The sequence below is a fragment of the Argiope bruennichi genome, chromosome 2 (genome assembly GCF_947563725.1).
Source record: "Argiope bruennichi chromosome 2, qqArgBrue1.1, whole genome shotgun sequence".
Lineage (NCBI taxonomy): Eukaryota > Metazoa > Arthropoda > Arachnida > Araneae > Araneidae > Argiope > Argiope bruennichi.
The window spans coordinates 16,261,464-16,282,320 of NC_079152.1; positions in this window are offsets into that span (position 1 = coordinate 16,261,464).

Below are 20,857 nucleotides of genomic sequence, written 5' to 3' on the forward strand. Positions count from 1 at the left end.
TGCTGCAAAATGTCAAACTTTGATTTATTATTTAGATATTAGAGTTATGCACTAATATATCTAATATCTAATACACTAATATCTAATTTAAATAATAATGAAGCGTCTATCAGTATCAGATGAAAGAAAACTGCGTAGATAAACTGAGCAAGAATATGCCGATTTGGAAACAAAATATAATCGTGAAATTGCTAAGTTGCTGCAAAATGTCAAACTTTGATTTATTATTTAGATATTAGAGTTATACACTAATATATTTAATATCTAATACACTAATATCTAATTTAAATAATAATGAAGCGTCTATCAGTATCAGATGAAAGAAAACTGCGTAGATAAACTGAGCAAGAATATGCCGATTTGGAAACAAAATATAATCTTCAAACTGCTAAGTTGCTGCAAAATGTCAAACTTTGATTTATTATTTAGATATTAGAGTTATGCACTAATATATCTAATATCTAATACACTAATATCTAATTTAAATAATAATGAAGCGTCTATCAGTATCAGATGAAAGAAAACTGCGTAGATAAACTGAGCAAGAATATGCCGATTTGGAAACAAAATATAATCGTGAAATTGCTAAGTTGCTGCAAAATGTCAAACTTTGATTTATTATTTAGATATTAGAGTTATACACTAATATATTTAATATCTAATACACTAATATCTAATTTAAATAATAATGAAGCGTCTATCAGTATCAGATGAAAGAAAACTGCGTAGATAAACTGAGCAAGAATATGCCGATTTGGAAACAAAATATAATCGTGAAATTGCTAAGTTGCTGCAAAATGTCAAACTTTGATTTATTATTTAGATATTAGAGTTATGCACTAATATATCTAATATCTAATACACTAATATCTAATTTAAATAATAATGAAGCGTCCATCAGTATCAGATGAAAGAAAACTGCGTAGATAAACTGAGCAAGAATATGCCGATTTGGAAACAAAATATAATCTTCAAACTGCTAAGTTGCTGCAAAATGTCAAACTTTGATTTATTATTTAGATATTAGAGTTATACACAAGGAATGTTCATATTGTGGTTCTTTCTATTTTGAATCGGAAATCGACCGATCATAAAATGTATGATATTATGGAAAAATTAAGGTCCATTATTGAACGAATAGCCAATGGACTATTCACAAATTAATGTATTTAAGTAGATTTAAAAACAGGTAGTAAATCGTGCTTCTATAAAATTTATAATAAAATCACTTAATCTAGTTTTTGAATTGATGTTACATGACACTTAGTATTGCATATGGACTACAGTTTTCAGTAGTTTCATTTGTTGCTGGCTTTGAAATCATCATTAAAAATTTAGAGAAAAAAAAAAGAAATCAATACACTTCTTCAGAACAGTTCTAACAGTGGAAAACTGAAGAATTAAAATTATTGAAATTTTAAATAATTAATTTATTAAATTTCACCTTGATTTAAATTTTTTCGTTAAAAATTAATGTTTTCTAATTCCTGTTTAATAAAGCAATGCTTTTTTGGAATTATTTCCTTAAGCATTTATACTGAACGCATTTTTTATTACAGATTACTTTAATCTTTCGAATGAGGATTAATCTTTTATCTGTGTTGCTATTATAGATTTAGGAAGTAATGTAATCAAGAAAACAAATCTTCCTTGGGTTCAATTTTATTATTTTTTTTATTTTCGAAGAAAAGAACATTAATAAAAGGAATAAAAGATACATATTCGAATATTGAGCTTTCGAGCTACATGACAAAATATTGGAATCAGAAAATTCCGTGTTAACTTTCTGATGATTCCTTCTGAGTTGAACTTTCTGATGATTCCTCCTGAGTAAAGAGTTTCATTACAAGTAAAAATGAAAGTAAAAATTTTCTAAAGCAGTTCTAGAAGACTTTTAAGAATGTGAATTTTGTCAAGTATATTATATGATAATGATTTTAATAAAATGTTTATACCAATGTTAATGTAAGTAAAATGTTTATACAATTTTATATCAGTTGAATCGGTATTATGTTAAGACGTTTCAATGCAGTCGAAATGTTCTACAAGATACATTTCTAACGAATAATGATTGGTGTAAATCATACGAAGCAAATATTGAAATAATTTGTCAATAAAACGGGATAAAGATGACTCCAGGAAATAAAAAAAATGAGATTTTGATAATAAATTCTCCGATAAACACCAATACTAACATTATTAAGTTTTAAGCAGGTGCGTTATCGATTTTAAGGCTTGTTTTACTTATTTCACTAAGAAAAGGCATTATTATTATTTGAAATATTCATTCATATATGATTTTTTTTTGTATTTTGTTCTAAAGTGGGAATGCCCCACTCTGAAAATAACTTAACGGTTCCTTTTTTTCCAGGTAAGAATTTTAGATCATAATTTCAAGGAACATAAACTTTAAGCAATTATTCTGCCAAAACCTCAATCAAGTGTCCACTTATCCTGCATATTTTCCTCTAGATATTTAAAGCAAGAAGTGCGCGTGGCAGTCCATAAAAGGAACTACTAATTCTCTAAAAGTGAAGCCAGGTATAAAAATAAATCTTTAATAGCATCCGGAATGTGTCGGAAGGAATGTCAAAGGCACAAAGTGGTTCTAAAAATAAATTACTGAGTTGCTTGCAGCCAATCAACATTAAATTCCTTTAGATCTCAATTAGAGCAAAGAAATTTGCCTTTGTTTACAAGGCATCTCTTTGAAGTGTATTGTCGTCCTCTCACTAAAGTGTTGTTCAAAGCACTAAAATACTATATTTAGACATAAATCAATTATCTTCAATGGATACCGTGTTAATATTTCAAGGTATTTCTAGGAATATTGAATTGCAGCACAATTACTGCCATTACCATTTCATTCTAGATACATGAGTGATTTCCTTTAAAAACTAATGAAAAATAAATTGGAAAAAATATTTTAAAAAAGAGCTTTTAGGTATCTTTGAACAGCTTATTTCCTTAGATACTAAATAGAAATAAAAATCCTTTAAAAGTATGTAGTTATTCAATCATTAAAATCGAATTCATATCAATAAAAGACTATATTTAGACATACATTAATTACCTATAATGGGTACCTCATTTCAAGGTATTTTTTTTAATTATAGCCATTTACCTTGTTACCACAGAGCTCAGCCATATAAAGAGGGATTATTATGGCTGACTATTATGTTCATTAACTATCCAACATTTGTATAAGAGGGCAAAGGGCAACAAAAGTTCAAATATTCTTCAAACTACTGGTACTGACACTTTTTAATGTTTTTAAATTTTTAGGGTATTGTAATACTGCCTTAAAATTATTTCTACCTGTAATGAGTCTTCCTCTAATTCCTTTGAGATGGGCACATTCTATTATGTAGGGCTGAATCGGGCCTATTTCCCAACATATATATGTGTCGGCTTACGTTCTTCTGAATCTGTAGAAGTAAGTATTCATGAAATATTCCACATTCTGATGCAAGGTATTTCTAGGAATATGGAATCGTAATGCAAATGCAGACAATACCATTTCATTCAAGATACCTGAGTGATTTGTTTTTCTTTTTACTTTTTAAAAATTACTTATCAATGAATTGAAAATCATTGAAATTGTTTTAAAAAAAAGCTTTAATCTATATTTCTGCAGCTCATTTCTTCAGATAGTAAATAAAAAATAATTCAAATAAAATACTACAGTTTTATTCATTCTAATTTCTTGTAACATCTGCAATGTAAAAATTGAAATTTCCTAAGAATAGGAAACCGCAAAACATGAGTAATTATTGGTTTATTTGAAAATGATTAATATGATTACACGATTTTTGTGATTTGAAACAGTTACTATACACATTTCATTAGTTTAATATTTAAATATTTCTTAATAAATATATTCTATTTATTTGACAATTAACTTTGACCCTTAGCAAATATCATAGATTCTAATGATCGAAACATTACAAAATCGGAAATATATTTCTAGTATTTTCTAAACCCAATCTATCTGCGAAATCTTTAAAAAAATCAATCTTTTTCTTAAGTAATTCAGCATTGTGATAATATATTTAGAGTACAATATATAAATTTCCAATTGCGGCCAGGGATTTAAGCCATCTTATATTTTTCTTTATTTAAATTTATAGTAAAATTTCTCTTCAAATGTATCAAACAGCAGATAATTCTGGATGTTTTACTATTCGTATGATTTTATTTGTCTTCAGAATATGCGAAGCATAATTTATATTTCAACAAAATATACCTCATAAATATTCCGAATATTCATAAAAGATATGATTTTAACGGAGTAGTAATTATATCAACGATGCGATAGTGGGTAATGCAATCGATTAATCTTAATCTAAATTGACATATATTATACTCTGATATCGATAAAGTTTTATTTAACACTTCTGTATATAAAGCAATTAAATTAATAATTAAATTTTTCTAATAATTAAAAATATCTATAACATGTTTGATTTTATTTTAAAATAGAAAATAGTATCCGTGTATTAAATTTGTGTAATAAACTTAAACACTTGAAAAATATGATTTCAATGATTTTACTAATATTCCTACAGTTTTTTTTTATTATTTCGTGTACTATATTTCCTTTAGGCTATAGTGTTAAGCAAAATAATAATAATATCACTTTTATGATATTTAGGGCTAATATTAGACTAATTTTGACGTAGGCTGTGACTTATTTAATGTGGCGTGTATGATGAAGAAAATAATTAAAATTATCAGAACAGTAAATCATTGAATTTAGGATTATTGAATATCGCACGTTGTCAATACTTAGGTAGATGGGATGCATTAATCGCTTAACTGTTTTGATCGAGTCTATACGTGCATCAATTTATCGAATTTTCATAGTTGTAAGCAAATAATAAACTATTCATGGCGATTATAATTCAATATTAAAATCACTTCGAATACATAGATAAGTCAAGTATTCAATGGATTTCCATTTGAATCAAAATAAGAAAATATTCCCAAAATATAAGATAGTAAAGAAAATGAAACAGTTAAGGGGTTAAGGAAAATAATTTGAAAAATTTTAAATAGTTTTAAAGAATTATGAATTGAAATGTTAATGTTTTCTTCAATAACTTCTATTGATTAAAGCAAAAATTTTACGTCACTGTAAAAAACATTTTAGTAAACCAATTTTATTTCATTAAAATTCTTTCGCCTAACACATAAAATAACAAAATATTTTTAGCATACTTTAAAATGATCATGTTAATTATTTTAGCTATTGTGTTGACAATACAATATAATTCCTACAATATTGAATATTTTTCTTGTTCACATGCTGTCGTGCTGTATAAGTAAGAGAAAATTTAAAATTTGAAACAAAGATAGATGAATCAAGCATAACATATTATATTTTTAGGATATTTTAGACTAGATATTCCATTTTTTTCAGACAAAATATATCCAAACCAATTTTATTTATGGAGAAAATAAGTTAATTTTATTAGATGGCATCCCCCCCCCCCGATAGAGGTTTTCATCAAGGTTTAATGCTACACGTATTTACAACTTCATGCACATAGAAGGCAACTACTTTTGCCTTTTTCATTTATTTATTAACAGTTCGCACATTGCCGCTAAAGGTCTTTTTGGGCTTGTGTTAGTCCATCTGTTTTTCCTTGAGGCATTATGGAAATGATTAAACGCGAGAGAAATTTAGATATTATATTGTTTGAAACAGCATATTCTAAAGCAGTTTATTCAAAAGAACCATTACTGTCCCTCAGTGCTTAGAAAATGATTTATTTAGATTTGTGAGCAGTTAATGATACTAACATTGTAATTTAATAATATCCAAAGAAGCTAGGAAATTCATCTCTTTAAAATAATTGAAATTTAAAAATATAAAATTGTGAGAATTTCAATAATTGTATTTACTTTTAAAAATATTTTCTAATGGTAACAAAAATTTAATTATGATATAAGGGTCCAAATAATATATTTTATAAATTAAGAGTTACATAACATCTATGATGAAGTAAAAATAAGCGCGAATGCAAGTTGTATTTGATTTAAATATAAAAATTTGAAAACTTATATGATCTGCTTTGGCATAGAGGATACCATTTATTTATTTTATTTCAAACAATATTATTTTGCTCGTATTTTACCTATTCACGTGTTCATGTTTATTGAAAAAGAAAAGTCAAATACAAAAGCAAATTTCGTTCTTGGATGTAACTGAAAAAATTATGAATCTCAAAATATATTCAACAATTCATTAACATTTTTTGATAATTTCTCAGAAAAATAAAGCCCTAACCAAAATAGTAATTTGCAGTGTTGATTTTAATTTTATTTACTTATATTTCAAGAATCCAATTATTTTTTACCACCCATACTCCTATCGATTATTTCAATTAAAAGTATTAGATAAAAAATATGAATTAAAATTCATCATAGTTCATACATTGATTTCAATAAATAAAAAATATGAAATAACGGATATCATCGCCTGTTTTGGGGATTCATGTTTGGTAACAGGCAAATGTTTTAATAATCCATATCTTCTCTCTTATAAAAACTACATATGTTTTTAGGAAACGCTGACAAATACATTATTTTGTTATATGAAAAAGTTATCATTTTTTGTTAATAAACCACAGAAAACTAAAATTTGTAAACATTTATTCATTTTGTTAGCAAAAGTGATATGAGAGATAATGTGATACTGCGTGGCATTCGACTGGAGAATAAATGAATATATTTGTGTGTATTGTGTCAGCCAGATCTGTTGGAGTTTTCCCATCGTTTTAGCTGGAAAGTTAGAAAATCCATTTCGAAAAAGTACTCATACTGCTTTAAAATAGGAATTTAATTTAATAAATCAATATATAATTCCGCTTGTTTATGACATACACACATTTGGTAACCATTTTGGAAATAGAAAAATTCGATGCATGACTGAATGATTATTATGAATCTGATTGTGTTTCCCGAGCATGAAAAAGTGTTTGAATGGGATCAATCAAAAGATTTTCATCAGTGTATGTTAAATGAGTTCTCATGAAAAGATTCATAAAAATAAAGATACTTCAAACTGAATCTGCTTAAGAATTCAATCATATTCGAGCTGATTATTAATTATGACAATGAATTTAATGAAATCATAATTACATGTATATACATTTGTTATAAGCAGAAATATTAATATATAGGTAACTTACGATTATCACTGATGTAATGTCTTAATTGTGATAATAAGATTCTTAAATGTTATTTTTCAACCAATACTTCTTGTTGTTTTAGAGTTTCTTTTTTCTGAACAAATATTGTCCCATATAGTAAAAATCTGACTATAAATGTTTGAAATCCTAATGATCACATTTATATTACTCTGAAGTGTTCCCCCAGGGGGAGACACCACGAAATAAAGATGAGAAATTCCCGGCATGGTGATTGGTTCTCGTCAGCCTAGAGGGGTACACGAAAAATTGAGGCCTGGCTCCTCCCATCGATGACGAGACGTACTTCCTTAGAGAAAGGTTGCACCGAGGCCGGTGATGGCCCTTAGGACTTAAAAACAGTTCCCACTAGTGTTGATGTAGCGGCGGTCCGGTTATTCAGGGGTTTTTTTTCCCGTGTGTATTCGATGCGGGTCGGCGAGTCAGTGTTTTGATTTACTCTGAAGTATTCTAAACAGTGAAACTTTCATTCTAAGCACTTTACAAATGCACATAAAATAAAAATAATTTTCATTAATCCTGAAATTAAATTTTCATTTTTTTATAGTTTTTATAAGAGAAGAAAGATCAGAAATTACTGCATAACAATACACAACATTTAACCAATTTGCAATAAAAATTTTAAATATTTTTGTTCCCAAATTGTCTTTTATTAGGTTTTAAGGTTAACACAAATGCTATTTCATTAATGGGTTCGACGAAAATCTATGAATGCTGGCTGTAAGTCTGGCTACGGAAGCAATCAATTTTCACCCTTCATCAGTCAATCAATCATGGGCCCAGAAAATGTGTCCCAGATGACTCGGAACTCGTGAAAAGTCTTCATTTGGCTGAAGTTGAGATACATTTTATCCAAACACAGGACGTCGCTGATGTCTTGATACCCTCCTGCTTTCCAATTTTGGAAACCACTTCTAGCTCCTGCTAACTCATCCATCATCCTTTGAATATCTCTAACGGTTCGTGTTTCGCTGATTCTTGAGGTTGATTACTGAAATGGCTTCGATCACCAGACATTTCAGGAACACCAAGATGAAAGAGTAAATGTTCCTACGACGGCTGATAATGTCTTTTTCTCACGTTGTTGAAAACGTTACGAAAGTGTTACTAGAGAAAAAGTTAAATAAAAAAAAACAATAAGAATGGGTAGATGGCAAAGAAAATATTATTGAATTTTAAACTCATTCTATTTTGTTTATAAAAAATCGGTATGTTAAAAAAAAGAGTTTTGTTATTCTTGTCATTTCACAGTCAGACGATATATGAAACAAGGAATATAGAATTGGTTTGATAAAAAAAGAACTGAATTAGAGAATGAATTCATATTTAGCAGTTTAAAAATGTATTTTACAAAATGAAATGATGATGTATGCTTACGACGCAAAAAGTATTTTAGTGCGCTTCAACATAAACAACAATGATTTCCGAAAAAAAAAGAAAAGGATAATTATTCTCTCTTTTTAATGCCACGTACTTATTTCTTGAAAATTTTCTACGGTTTACTACTTATAAATAATGTTTTTATTGAATTTTCCATAAGTTTTCAATTTCAGAATAGTGCCTTTTCCCAACTGTAACTTCGAAACTTCTTATTAGAAAAGGTATGTAGTCTTAAAATTTATATATTTGTCTTTCTGATAATTCTTGTGTGACTACTACTATGTTTCTTGAATATTTTTTAAATTCTTTTTTTTAGTCATTTCAAAATTAGTGCATAACTAAATTATAAGATTTGTATTCAACATTAGAGAAAACTGATATGTAAATAAATGTAATATACATGTTATTGCCATAATACTTTTACAAACAAATAATATTAAAAGTAAATAATGATGAAATGAATACTTTAAATCCCATACCGATTTACTGATTTTGATTTATACATCGAAGAAAAAGACAAAAAGAAAAATTGAATTTTCCTCACATAATTATATAAAATGTTTAAATAGATTTGCAATTTTTTGTATTAGAACGTCTCCCTAAATATAATTAATTTATGTTATGTTTTTAACTTTCCAAGCTGAATTATCATGGGAAGATATACAGACATTATTTTTAAAAAGTAGTTTCTTTTGCACAATGATATCTGAAATGCAGATATTGATGAAAATTTCGAAGTCAAATTTTTTGACGGTTTCTTTTTTGAATTCTTATATGATAAATGAAGAGAATATGTAATATAATTTAAATTTATGTACATAAATTTTTGAAACGTTGCCAGTGGGAAAATTAAGCAGTATTATTCATTCAAGTGACATTTTTTTTCAATTTTATTTCTTCATACTGGAAATTATTTTTCAATGAAATTCACAATCCTGAAAGATAAAAAAGTTGATGTTAGAAGGTCAACATAAGAGTAAACAATGCTCAATTAGTAAAATCAATGTAGCTAAGCTCATTTATACCTTTTAGTTTAATTTGCGTTATAAAATTTCATTTGCGGCTTTAAACAGCTTAAATTTGAGATTTGGATGTTAAGGCGAGGGACATTAATTTAAAAATGAACTAATTAAGGATTCCAAAGGGCATTTTCTGACAAAATTAAAAACTCAGTGAAAAAACACAAAGAGAAAAGCTTGCAAAATAAGAAAAAAGGGCGGTTATCTCTATCACTATGATAAATTTTAAATTCTTGTGAAATTGGAAAACAACATTTTTCAATTAAAAGAAATATTTAAATGAAATTGACTTAAAACCTTTTTTCTACTAAAAGTTTTCATCATTAGCAAGATAGATGAACACCTAATAGAGATAATAGTCGGAATCTTACAGTAGATGAAAAACTTTTCAATAATTTATATATAAATTTATACAAAAATTCAGTTGTAAATTAATGGAAAATGCATATTAATACGCAATTTCTCCCCTAATATACTTGCATTTCAAAATGCTTCATAAATTTTCACAAATCATCAGCCACATATAACTTGATGTAAGGAAGATTACAATTTGTCGTAGAAAGTTAAACATTTTGGCCAAATTTCATTAAAACTTAATACAAATTGCCTCGTTTCGTAAAAAGATATTATATTTACATTTTTTTATTTATAGTTGACAATGCATCTGACAATAATCGAAGGTCACTGAATACCCAATTTCTCTATAATTTTTTTTCCAAACCTAGTCATATACCTTAAATACCATTTTTTAGGGCAATTAACAATTTCATAAATGTGAAGGTAATAGCACTTGAAATGGTTACACTTAATGCCATGAAATCTCCACAACCTGTTTGGCTTCGGTTTGATGTTACTGTCGGCCAGGTGGGATAAGCCACAACACAAAACTCGTTTGGCTAAAACACCCTCAATTTTTAATCAAACACACACAATTCTTTACTACAATCACGAAAAAGGAGTTACCTAGCTGTCACAATCACTGCAACTGAATAATTTCAACTCACTGAATAATTTTATATTCGTTCAATATTCATAGAGTTTCCTAGTGAGACTAAGATTTCAATTAGTTTAATATATTTCATTGTTAGATTTTTCACTTTTAGATTAATAAACGATTAGAGTCACTGTTAAATCCATTTATATCGTACGCGCCAAAGATCAACACTCCAAAGAGAGACTTCGTTCATCTACTCATGTCTCTCGACTCGACTATTGATCATGAGCAATTACGACTCTGACCCTCAGATTTTTTGATTTCCTGGTCTGACCGGATCTCCGTGACATATAATAGAAACTTCAAAATGAATATTGTATATTTACTCCTAATCAGTATATTGTTTATTTTTTCCCTTTCTGTCGCCAAAATTGAAAATTTGACGCCAAGCGATGACAAAGGCCCGAGTTAATTGACACGTTTTGTATTCAGCAGCCATAATTATTTCAGTAAAACTATCAGTCTTACCACGGTACTTAATGTTAAGGGAAGCGTTTATAAATGTACATTCTAAAGCATTTGTATAGATTTAGTTTTATGTCCTCGACATTATTCAATTTTTTTTCTGTATCTAAACATTCACTAAATGGTTATTCATAACCCCCTCATTAATTAATTGACCATACATTTGTTCTATTTCCAAGTTAAAGCATTCAGAACGCTCAATAGAAGTGACTGCAGTTTTTAAACAATAAAATCTTCATTTTCTCACAGCAAACAACTGAGAAGGAATATTTAATTATTTCTAAAAAAAGGGGGGAGAAATGTTGAATCCTTTGCTGCAACGCAAGAATTTGAAGCATAAAAGTAGAAAGTGCAACAACAATTTAGAATTTCACAAATTAGCTTCAGATGCCCGTTTCTTATTTAATTGGATTTTAGGCATCCTTCTTAAACCCCGAACCGAATCAGCTTCAATGGAATCTAAGTTTGCGTCAGTCTTAATTGGTAATTTATTTAAAGCATCAGCACCGGGGATGTTCTTATCTAGCTTTCGAATAAATTGGTAATTGCCGGCTGTTAATATCAAACAGTGTCGCTGTAGCTAAATTAAAACTTGTTGACTTGTATAATGCTTATAATATGCTTCCCAATGATTTCTACATTTTAAGTACCATCTGTTTAAATATATTATTAGTTATAATATTTTATTAGATATAATTACCTGTAGTATGCAGTCTATTTGATAAAAGTCACTTTCAGCAATTTGTGAAATTCAGTTGCAAAATATCACACAACTTTTCTGGACCATTCTGAAATTCTTCACTGAACAGTAGAGGACTTTTTGAAACACAAGATAATTCATTGCAATCTTAAATTTAAGGAAAAAAAATATTTGAAAAATCAATCAGAAAAATTCCAAAAATTTTAATTTTTTTGATGATTTCCAAAATGTTAATATGTCTATCATTACTATGTCTTATTAATATGTCCATCATTACTTAGTCCATATTACGTCAATTTAATACGAAATAAAATGCCTTCAGATTCTTCAAATACTTATAAGTTACATCAGAAATTCAATATCAGTAATTTTCTAACTAACGTTATTTGTTCCAATAATGCTAACTTGCTCCAAATAATGTTTTTTTTTAAAACAAGTTATCAGCTGTTTCGTTTAAAACAATGCAAATATGTATATATATATATATATATATATATATATATATATATATATATATATATATATATATATATATATATATATTAAATATGCTTCAGCAAATTTTGTAACAAAGTCACTTTTTTATCCTTAAAAAGCAAAACTGCAAATTTAAAATGAAATAAAACTTCTGTAGATTCATCAAATTCAATTTCAAAGGGCCTAATCGATTTCATTTGCTCTGAATAATATTATTTATTTTATATTAAGGAGACGTTATTAGCTTTTTCATTTGAAACAAGTTTCTTGAAATAATAATCAATCGAACATTGCTTTCATAAAATTTATCGTCCAACTGCATTTTCTATAAAGATATTACCTAATTATAGATATATATAAATTAGTTTTCGAATTGGTTTCAGTAGTTCCATTGAATTCACTTTATGTAATCACTATGACATTTTAAACACGAAATTAGAAGTACAACCCATATATAATCGATATATTTATCTTTTTCCAATTTAATTCTATTTCGAAAAAAATATCTGAAAAAAAGTTTTCATTAAAAAAATAAATTGGGATAATTTTTTCCATTAAAATATTGATATACTGATTTCATAGAATTTCTTGCTGTAATGCTAATAACTTTGATTTATATTTTATCGAAATATCTAAATTTGCTTTATATTAAGCAAAATGAGTACAAATAATCTTATGATTAAGAATAACTATTCCTTAAGAAACGATATAATTATTTTATCCATAAGGTTTTCATAAGGTTTATTTTTAATAAATAGAAAGATTTACTTCTTTAATTTTTAAAAAAATATTTCACCATGAAATGGAGAGAAAAAGCAATTCGCTTCAATATAAATATTTTCAAAAATCACAAAGTTGTTTTATTTTACGCAATTGCAATACCTTAAAAATGTAAACAAAAATGAAAATAAATACTCATGTAAGCTGTCAAATAATGTAAAAACATTTATTATATTTCAAGCATATTATAAGCGATATCTATACATTTTTAGATTTTCGAAATATAATAGTTAAAAATATTATATATATTAATTAAAAATATATTTATAAATCTTTTGGGGTGATTTCCTTTAATAAACTAAAAAGCATTTAAGTACTTTTAAATCATGCACACATAATTGTACAGTACAATATTATTCCCATAGCAAAAGATAAGTAATGTTATATTATTTATTATTTTTTTGCTAAAACTAGCATCTTAAAAATTGTAAGTAATACAATGTATCATAATATGATATTCAATTAAAAGAACTTTGATTTATCAAAGTCTGCTTGCAGTGTAAATCGAAAATTATTATTGAAAATCTTGTTAAGAGTTTTCGTTTGAAATATTCACCGCTTCCAATCTCATCCCTTCCGTCTTTCACTAGACTAGAGAATTTGTACATGCAACTCACGTCATCCGAGATTTGCTATTAAACGCTTTCCAAATTAACTTTAAACGACAAGTTTGCATACAAAAGCTGACTTGGCGTGAACGGAATCTCAAGCGATGTGTTTTAATTATTCATGCCTCTCTGTTTCCAACCTGAATTTTATGACTTAACAAAGTTTCGAAGGCTTCTCTACCTCTGATTTGGGTGCAACAGTGAGAGGGTTGATATTGTGTGCAAGACTGGCATATTGAGGAGAAATGTATCTCTTTCAATTCACGATTTGGGAATCTCAGGTGAAGTTAAATTGTTGCTGTAAACAATTACACCAACTGTTAAACTAGAAACTTAAAATACTCACAGTACCTGAAATAATGTTTCGATTTTGATCACACATAGATCAGAAGTGAATGTAGTTTATTATCATGTAAGAACACGATGCTGTTTTGGTTTGTGGTTTTTGGAATCACAAATTGCACTGGTAGAAAACTGGCGATTTATTGCCTTTTGAAGCATCAATTTTTCTCATTTTGAGGTATTAGAAAATGATAAAAAAGTCTGTCACATTTGGCAATTTATCGCTAAACAAAAGTTACAACTTCGTGCGAAGTCCCCCATGCACTGATTCTCCTGTTTGGCCAATATAAGACAGGGACGTAGAAAGTTATCTCCCGAGAAAGCATAGAGAAGAAATTGGGAAGGAACGCGTAATCGCGAGGAGGGTATCGAAAGGGGAAAATAAAGACAGCTAAGTGGATAAAATTTAATATGCTGATTTAGCGTCTAATGTATAGATAAATCTAAAATTTGTTACAAATCCATCAAGGGATTCATCTTCTGGTGGTCTGTATTTTCACAAGGATAGAAAAGTAATATTATAAAACGTAATAATTTAAATATATGAAATTAGGTATATAATCTTATTATTTCATTTCAAATGAAAATCTTGGTTTCAATCAGTTGAAGAAAACGTGTTTGAAATACAAATGTTATTTTTAGACACTATTAACTGTCAGTGATTATTTGCGAAAAAAGCGTCAATAATAGCATGATACATACATTTAAAATGCTCATGCCAAATTCATGCCAAAGATAAATATATTGTATCCAGTTTTCGCCAATGCCATGTAATGCATTCGTAGGCTGACTCCAAATCTACAATTGGGGGAATTAACATATTTTTTATACAGTATGCGAGAAAGCTTGATGGAAATCATTCCTTCTATTTCATTTTCATTTGATGCGATCACTTTTAGTTGCTTAGTTCAACAATATATGATTTATGTTTAAATGCTTATCAAAATACACCAAGAAGTGTAATTTCAAAGTGTGTTTTCATAAATATAAGAATTCATTATTAGTTTATATACAGAGTAGAGTTTCAGTTGAATGTAAAGCATTTAAAATTAAATTTATCAATGATTTTAAAATTTATGTAACACAAAAGTCTCTTACATATTCAGACTTGGAATAGCGTCTTCCTATTTTACCTAAATTTCTAAATAATACTCAAAAACTTTTTAAAAAATCATATTTATTAAATTACTTATAACTACCATCACGCATTGATCTAGAAACATATCGGTTACATATATATGGCCACTAATATTTTTTAAAAAAATTATTCTACTTCATTTTGCAATTATAAAAACCTAACGAAATTTCTGTATAGTTAAAGTTTTGCAAAACTCAGCAACATACAATAATTAATATGTTTACTTACTCTAATAATTACTTGCAAGATAAAAAATAAACCTAGTATTTCATGAAAAACTGCATAATAACACCTTTCATTGAATGAGAAATTGCGCTGCATTGTGGGAAGGTGAAATTTTTCTTCGTAATTTAAAAACAAAATGACGGTTGTTGATGATACTTTGTAACATTTTATATTGAATGCTTCACTGGATTTTTTTTTTACAAATTTCAAAATATATTTAATATGTAAATGGATATTCTGAATACATTTTCCTGAGTACTATCGCTTTTGAAAAAAAGAAGTAAATCAATTTAAAAATGTTCCATTTTATTAGGAAAACATTATGATTGTATTGTGATTAATTTAGTGATGCATATATAATCATAGAAAAATGTATAAATCATTAATATCAAAAGTACGTAGTCTTTTCAATGAAATGTCTTATTGGCCGGATCGCCGCAATAGCAACATTGGCAGGATCTGTGGTTGAGTCCTAAGGGCCATCAGCGGCTACGGTACAACTCTTCCCTTAGGATGCACGTCCCTTCATCAATAGGAGGAGCCCCCCCCTTTCTCGGTATCCATCAGGATGGTGAGAACCAACCACCATATCGGTAGCTTCTCATCCTCAATTATGAGATGCCCCCTCCCTCAATGGGAGTAAGATATTATTGTTGTAGTACTGAAAATTATATTAATGAAAATAATTTAGAAAATAATCATACACTTATAATATCGTATTGATATGACAACTACTTAAAACCTTTAAATAATGGAAAAATAGAAACTGAGAGTATAATAAATTTGATCAATAAACATTAAATTTAAAAGTAGAAAAAATATGTGTAAGAGAATATTTTTAAAAAGAGACTAAAATCACAAGAAACATCTATTATTTTCATCATTTTTTTCGTTTGCGAAAATATTCAATCCGCATCATTTTTCTGTAATTATAACAACATGCATTAAATAAGAAGTTGTGACTTTTGCTGGAAATCTCTACGTGACAGTAATAATCAAATGATTATTTCATAATTTTTAATTTCAAACATGCTTTAAATTTACATATAAAAAATAGAATGAAAGATATTTCAATGAAATAATCTATATACTGCTTCGACATCCGGCATTGTTAATAAATAATGTATTTCAAACAAATGAAATTGGTTAGACGCAATTTTTAAATCTAATCTTTGGGATTAAAACAAATTAAATTATCCTTCTATAAAAGAAAGTACATTTAAAAATGAGGATAGAAAAATATTCCATAAAAAAATTTAAATAAACACTAAGTTAAAATAAATTAAATAGAAATAGTAAAAGAGATTAAATTTTACACTTATGTATAGATTATACTAAGTAAGAAAATAAAGGCGATTTCAACAAGTAATAGAAAACGCATAATTTTTTTTTGAGTGAAAGCCGTTACCGCTTTTATATCTTAACACCACTTGCAGCAATTTATTCAAAATAAATATGCTGTTCTGTTATCCAAGAGCAAATGACGATTATATGCTCCGTAAAACCTGAGCTTAGCTAAAACGTTAGAAAAAGAAATAAAAAAAAAGTCTTGATACGGAAAAAGAAAGAAAAAAAAAAGAATGAACGGCTAAAATTTATTTCCTCATCTGTTTTTGTATTCTTGTTCCTTCGCCTTTAAAAAAGGTTGAAATTGAAGTTGCTCTCACTACAACTCTCATGAATATTTAGAAGGATTTCTAGATTCGCTGCTCTCTTTCGCGCCCTGAATAAAGAAGGCCCGTGCACACTTTTGCAATACAATTTCTGAAACCGTTATGGGGCGATAATTTATATCCTGTTACAGCTGAGTGAATTGTACGTTTGCTAAGTCTTTGGTAATAATGATAATTGAAGCGATACTGTGGTTTTCTTGAATTGTAAATGCTCCTATAAATGACATTTAATGCATATATATATATAAATATCGAATAAAATGGCAGCTGTTAAATTGTAGTCCGTTGTAGGGTTAACTCTGTATCATTGCGAGAATTTGTAGGGATATCTTGGCACAGAAGAATAATTAAATTTCTTTTAGATAAAATAAGTTTTAGAATTTAAATATGGAATTTATAATGGCATGCAGGACAGCCATTAGAAATTCTTTCATAGCAGGAGTGTTAAATTTAAAACTCAGACGTGATAAATGCCTGCCTGACACATTCAAAGATTCCATATCTTATATTCAAGAATTCATAAATGGAAATGAAACTTCTGGAATGCGTTTAATATTAACTTCGTTTTGAAATGATATCTTGCAGCTTTTACATAACGAATATTCGAAAGCGGATGTGCATCATAAAGAATTTCAACCAGTCTGGGAATTCATGAGATTCATTTTTTTTTCTTTTTAATATTAGATCGAAGATCGCTATTTTTAAGACTGAATATCTAACATATACCATTGAAATTTTAAGAAAGAAATAACGTTTTTTGGGAGTATAATATGTAGCACATAAATCTTGGAAATGTCTATTGATATACAGAAAAATATTATGAAAGAAGAGAATTTAGTTACCGTTTATCATGGTTTATATTTATATTTTGCATACATACAAATTGCAAGTATATTATATCATCTTTTATTTATTAAATATACATTGAATAATTTTAAGGCGGCATAGTGTATTTTTTAAAAAAAAAATTTTCAGATAACAGTATTAAAAGTATTTAACAGTTTTTTTGATGATTGTATTATTAAATTGATTTTGACAGAAAAAGGCAGTTTCGTAGCACCTTTATTTTAATATTCTAAGTTAAACCCAAAAACATTAAATTTTTCAAAATGTAATTTAAACTAATTTTAAAAGATAACTGATTATATGTTTTAATTAACTTTTAACTAGATAATAGTTCCCTAAAACATATATTTTTTTTTAATTTGTTAATTATTTCATCTAACATTCCTGTCTTGGATTATTGGAAGAATAGTTAATATGGTTTAGAAAATCTGACTCTTTGTATTTTTTTTTAATATTTAAAAAAGTTTATGGCTTACAATATTTGAAAAAATAGTTTTTTTTTCATTTAAATCTGAAAAAAAAAAACTAAAAGTTCCAAAAATGTTTAGTTTTATATTATTTTAGAAAATACAAGAAAGTTATGAAAAATGCAATGTTACTCTTAGACGTAAATCCCTACTATATTTTAAAATGTGTATTTATGAAATCTTCTTTAAAAATGCCGTGATTCAAACTTAAACATAAAAAATACCTGCATCAACAAAAATAAAAGTCAGAGAAAAATGCATCTAAAACTTTTTTAAAGATATAAATTAATAATTAATTGTCTTTGCAAAGCGCAAGTGTTTTAATATGTTATTTGCAATCTTAAATCATGCACAAAAATGCTATTTAAACTGGATTTGATTGAAAATATTTAAAAAAAAAATAACTCAGCAATCAATAAGTTTCAAATAATAACACATACTAAATCAAAAATAAAAAGCATCGTTTCAGTAACCTTCTGTTTTCTTCACAGTTTTAAAATAGAACAATTTAGATGGCATTTTCTGTTTCGTAACCTCACACTTCATTGAATTTATTTTCCATATTTACAATAATATAGTGTGTTGCAATAAGCATATATGTTACTTTATTATCTTCAATTTGAATTTCAGAATTATTTTTTGACTATTATACATTTGCATCAATCAAAATAAAATCTATACTTTTCAAAAACTTATGAGCCTTACTAAATCGAGAACATTTTGATCGCGAGGTTTTCTCAACAGAAAAACGGCTAAGAACCAACGTTTATAACTGTGCATCTTTTAAATAAAAAAAAAAACCTGATTGACGAATTAATATTGTTCTTGAGAGAGTCATTTTTATTAATATTAATTAATTACAAGATATTCTCAAAAAAGAAAAGAGAATATAACAGATAAAATGATTTAAGTAGTGTCAGATACGAGTTATTTACCATTTATTTAATATAAAATTAGCTTTAAGAATGGAAAATTGCTCAAAAATGGAAAGAATCTAACCGTGTTTTCTGCATTTGAGCAAAGCAACACTTAAAAAACTTCAATTATATTTATAATCATTTAGATATGAAATCTAAAATTTAAAGCCAAGTTTTAGCTCATAAGCCATGAAAAGTATACAAAAACTCATTTTTTAGGTTATTATATAATTTTTAATTACATAATATAAAACAATAACTTCTATGGATTTTAATAGATTAATTTTATATTAATCGTTTCTTCGAAAGATTTTAATCTAAGATAAATATTTTTTTCCAATAAATTCATGTGCTTTAAATACCCGTTTTCTTGCTTTTATTTTTCCTCAATTGCAACTATAAATTTAATGATATTTATAAAATAAAGCTAATGATCTATTTTTCGAATCTTGTATATTCAGTTTACTTTCTAACTACTTAATTTCGTTTTTGATGGGCGACAACTGAGAATCCAAATATATATATATATATATATATATATATATATATATATATATATATATATATATATATATATATATATATATATATATATATATATATATATATCTTAATTAGCCCATAGTAACTTCATTCTAAAAATATTCTCTTATTTCGTGATCCAATTCCACTTTCGGTTTAATTAATTCCTCTCTAAAAATAATGCTCCGTCAGTACTACGTATCAAATGAAAGTGATACCTTCGTTGCCCTTGTCAGATGTCAAAACGTTTATTGAATTGGCGCGTGGCCGGAAATCCTATGTTATATAAGGCTAGTGATCATTAAAGAAAATAAATTGGAAAGAAAACTTATAATTATTATCCTGAATTTTGGAGCTACGTTGATCCAAAAAAAATTCCATTACAATATAAAAAGTTTTATTTTTTTTAAATGCACATTTTTTATAATACTTTTAACTGTTACCGTTCTATATTGAATTAAAACTTCAAATATAGTGAACAGTCTGCTTTTTTTATCAGAACCTGAGTGATTATGTAGATAAAGAGATGGAATTAAAATATTAATCTGATCGATGTGCAATATAAACTTATCATTTTGTTTTCATTGATTCTAATTTAACACTGTTTGGATTGCGAGTTTTGTCACTTTCTGTTTAAGCTCCTTAATACTGAAATTGAACATATGCATTATCCATGATAATGTCTAATTTATAATGATCGGAAAAATCATAAATATTTTCAATAATTTCATTAAAAAATAAATAAGTAAGATAGTTTGAAGTAGCTGAATATTCGACATTTTTTATAATTGTTCTAAATAAATTTCATTATAATAGAAACAAAGCGGTTTATTTTTTATTTTTTTTTCAATTAGAAATATGTAAAGATTCATAAAATATAGTTTCATAAATGTAGCATTTTCAAACTGGAATTATTCACAAGACATAATGACCCCTTACATTCAAAGGTCACTAATTAATATTTATTTTCTTGGCATATGGAAAAGAAAAAAAAATGAATAATCTTATATCTGAAATGAGAAAAATACTCCCACACACTTAAAGAGATACCCGAACGATTATTGCGGGAAATAGTTCAATTATTCATATA